We start from the raw sequence: 4,710 nt of genomic DNA on the forward strand, positions 1-4,710 counted from the left end.
CCAGCAGATCTCAGCTGCCTTACGGTGCTTGAAAGAGCACTGGCCACCCCTGCTCACACAGCCCTGACAAACTGCTCAGGCTGCCTGTGCTGAGAGCTGAGCCAGCCAGCTTACATGCAGACATCACCCTTTTTGCTGTTTAGAACTGAATTTCACACTTTGGTTAAGCTGCCTTCTGTTTGCTAACCCTGCTTCTCCCATTCTTGTGCAGGAAATGCTTCACATCCTGGTTCCCTTGCCAAGTTATGCAAAAAGGTTGGCTACTTCAGAATGTATTGCTTTTAGATATTGTCCTTTGTCAATATTTGCTTAAGATAAGACAAGGTGTTAGTAATTACATAAAAAAAATAGTTCTGTAAAGCAGCTGATCCATTTCCAGAGGTTGTTGTGAAATTCACAACTATCTTCTGAAACTTGAATTTCATTGTTGTGGAAAACCACTTGTTGTGGGTTTGTTGGTTTTGGTTTGGTTTTTTTTGGTTGTTAGTTTGTTTGTGGGTTTTCAGGGGTTTTGTGGAGAGAGTTTTTGTGGGGGTTTTTTGTTTGTTTGTTTTTTAATTTTAATTAGGAAATTGTTCAAGAGGAACAATGTATCCACACAGTTATTTTAAACAAAAATGGACTTTGTATTATTATTCTCATTTGGCTATTAAATTTCTTGGGGTCAGCTGTGTGAGAGTCAACAAGAGATACAAAGACCTGAATTAGGAGCCTGAACAGTCCTCCAGCAAAGCACAACAATAGGAAAATTATAGGTTTGATTCAGCATTTTGAGTGCAATCCAAATCTGACAAAAACAAGTGGCAAGAGACCATTAACTGAAATGGGGATGGCATAACCTGCTCATTTTATCTCCAAGTTTTGAAGCTTTGAAGTTTGAAGTGCTTCAATGAAAAATGTACTTTTTTATTACAACAGCTTTTTTTTTTCACAGAAACAAAAAAAGAATCCCTAGCTATCTTAAGCAATACCTTTTAATAAGGCCAGCTGAAATATTTAATAACTAAACCTGAATTTTAAGAATTAGAAGTGGGTCTTTCTAAAAGAATGTTAAGTTATTTTTACCTAATTATTGTATTAATATGTTTCCCATTAGGAAATATACTAAAATAATTTTAAACCACTACTTTACAGCACTAACCACAGTAATTTCTAGAAAAATACCAAGATGTAGGTACCATAATCCATTCTGGTATCAGCTGGGCTAATTTTTCCTAAATAGTTTAATTCTCAATTTTCCACTGAGTTTGGTCTCACTGAAAAACACTGAGTATTAGGTTTGAAAGTGTTATTTGCAGTACTATTGACTGCCACAGCAGTCACAGTGCTGAACACGGTGGCAGTAAATGCCTGCTTATCATCTACAAAAAATACACCCAAGCCCATGAGGTGTGTTGGTGTTTCAAGATGGCTTTAGTGCTGTCCCTTCAGAGACACAATTTCAAAAGGTTTGGTTCTTTCATCCATCTTCATTCATCTACAGTGCCATTGCAACACCTCAAATCTTCAGAGGAGGAAAAAGTTCTTTGCAAAGGATTCAGCCAAAGCTCTCTCTGCCACAGGTGGGCAAAGATGTTTTCCTAAACCACAGCATTTCTGCAAGGTGACAATCCCAGGTGAAGACCAGAGGGAAACTGGATTAAAACCACCTCTAGCTGGTAACAAAGATGCTCATAGATATGTACTTACAAGCATTTTTCTAAATTCTTAAGAAAATTTAGCCACTACAGGTGTGTCACACATTTCTAGAAACTAACCATTTTGGACAGTTTAAGTGAAGAATTCTTATTGCACCCGTTTGGGAAGAAACTTGTTACTTCATTCTGATCAAGTGAAATTGATATAAGCTTTATTCTTCAAAGTTATGTACCCCAGTTAAAAATATCATTGATTTACTATTTAGGAGAAAATAGTTCATTATTATTAATTTCAGATTTTGTTGCCAGCAGGAATGAAAATCTGCTGGTTTTCAGTTTCTCTGTAAGTGCAGACACGGGGAGCCTTACAACACTCTGCTGACACAACAGATTCACTGGTGTAGAGCCAGGATCCACCAGCACAGCAATGGTGCCAGAACTGATCCATTTCAAAAGGGGAAACACTCAGCAAGTGCTACAGTGGCATGTTAAGGCAGACCCTACCACTTCACACCAGGCTGTGTGCAGGTAACAGCAGTGGCAGAGTAACAGCATCCCACTGCTTCAACACTATTTGATATGGAAAATTATCTGCTGGGAGAAGGAGGAAGCCAAAGATTCTTATTAGTTGAGAGCAAATGACAGCAAGAAATTCCTACAGGCTGGGCTCTGCATGGCAGACATTCCTCTCTGTGCACAGATTACTCATCATGGTCCGAAAAAGTACATTTAAATTTTCCTTACAGTGTCTCTAAAGGTGCTGAGCCCTTCTAAGCCATCTGCATGCCCAGAGTATCAGTGCCAGGCTAGCAAAGCCTCCGTGGTGCCACAGTGGCACTGCCACCTCTCCCACACAGTCCCAGAGCAGTACAGCCCTGTCACCTGGGGATAAACTCTCTCAGGATGCACCTGCTGTCTATTTCCTATTGCATTCATCTAAGCTCATGATGCTTGTTTTCTTGGGGTTTTTCTGACACCTGTTTAACTCTGAATTAAGTTGAAAGAACACTGACATAGCTAACTGATCCACAGTTTCACAAGGGGTAAGTGGAATTTTTATGGATAGTTTGACTCCAATAGCTGGTGAAAACAGTGTCTTTTAATCTTGATTAGTTGCTGTAGCATTAGTAGCTGAAAATCCCTATGTAATTTAGTATTTTCAGACTCTTAATCAGTGCAGCATAATGAGCAGATTGGCCAAATAATCAGCCTTTCCTTTGCTTCACAATACTTTGGGGCATTGGTGATGGCTGCAGCATGATGGGATTTAAGTCACAGGCTCCAGAGCCTGGTCCAGGTTGGATAAACCCTTATAAGCAGGTTGCAGGTCTCTTGTAACAACACACAACACAGTCAACAAATACATTGTGAAATATAACCAATTCTGAAACAGTATTGTCCAAGAAAACAGTTTTAGTAATGACTACAAGCTTTCACAAGGGTGAATGTGGCAAGGTAAACTGTTATTTAGCTATGGGAGATAAAGACAAAAATGCATCTGAATTTAGGGCAGCTAATTGGGAACTGCAGGTACTAAACACTTCTAAGAAAACCAGGCTGTTGAGAAGAGAGGAAAAATATCACTTAGCAACATGGAAACATTAAAAAATGCAGCCTCTGGTAGTGTGGCAGTTTATAAATACAAGAGGAACAAGGAAAGGGAGTAGCAGAAGAGTGTTAAGAAGTGGGAAAAAGGAGAAAATGGGAAAGTTGCAGTTGCAGGAGGACAGAGAATTAAGAGATTCAGTAAGGAACGTGCAAGGACCTGTGACAGAGTAATGTAACCAAGGTCATGTGAGAGAGCAGAACAGGACTGGGAAGCCAGCAGGGCTGAGGCCCTGCTCCTGGCTGCTCTGCTGTGGAAAAGCAGGGCCTTACCACGTGAGATTGTCCCATGCAAGCCAGAGTGACACTTACAGCTGCTTTCTCCATCATGTTTACAGGTGAAAACAGCTTTCTGCTTTCCCTTAGCCAAAGGAGGTAACCAGGACATGGGGAAACAGCTGGGGTTCAGCTGCACCAGCTGGCAGATCTGCTTTGGACTGATGCTGTTGCTCACACAAGGCAAAACAAACAGGTGCCAGAGAAAGTAACTGTGTCATGATTCCCACATGTCCCCAGAGAGCAGGAATTTCTCCTGAAGAGTCTGAAAGGAAAAGGCCAGGCTCTACTAGAAGTTATCAAAGTCCTCCATTTTGAGTATTTGATTTTAAAAATCTAAGTTTGTTGTGGAAATAAAACTTAGTAGCTTAGGGACTACAGGAATATTTTCACACATCAAAAACCTCACAAATCTATTTAAAAACTATTTAAAGGCCTGTATCAAAGTCCTACAGCCTTCACCTGCAGGATCTCTCCTGTTGCCATGGGTGTGGAGCAGGGCAGAACATTGCAAAAGGAGATAGTACAGAAGGTTGGAAGCTGAAGACTTTTGCTTTGATGGAAAGTACATGAGATCCCTCAAATTCCTTCATTTAATATTTGGTAAAATAAGCAGTACTAGTAAACAGTGTAGCCAAAGAACCTACTTTTAAAATATTGAAATCTTATAATGTACCTTAAATTACACATATACCATTTTAAGTAGCAATTCTGAGTCCACCAGAATTCTCTTCCACCATTGGGACATGCCAGTTGCTTCAGGCTCTTCAGAGAGAAGCTGGATATGTGCCTGGCACCATATCAATCTTTAGGGAGTATAGAAAAGCAAAACATGGTAATTATGGAGAATATTAAAAATCTCCTTGGTACTATGAGACCACGAGACCATTCAAAGACCAAACACTTCAGTTCAAACTCAAATCATTCAGCAAAGGCTCCGTGGGAGCTTTACCCCGGCAGTTATTTGAGAGCAGCTCGAGGTTGCTCTCTAGAGGTGGAAAATACAGATTTCACTTCTGCAGAGGATGCAACCAAAGCAACTCGTCAAGGGCATGTGACAGCGCGCACCCAGACACGAGAGATTAGACACGAGAGATCCTTGATGAGCCTGCAGAGGACAAAAGCTAAACCCATTTCATTTCCAGAAAAGTGATAGTGAGGCCAAAACCAAGCAATCAGTCCTACGATGGTG

This window comes from Zonotrichia leucophrys, chromosome 2, assembly GCF_028769735.1.
Source record: "Zonotrichia leucophrys gambelii isolate GWCS_2022_RI chromosome 2, RI_Zleu_2.0, whole genome shotgun sequence".
Classification (NCBI taxonomy): Eukaryota; Metazoa; Chordata; class Aves; order Passeriformes; family Passerellidae; genus Zonotrichia; species Zonotrichia leucophrys.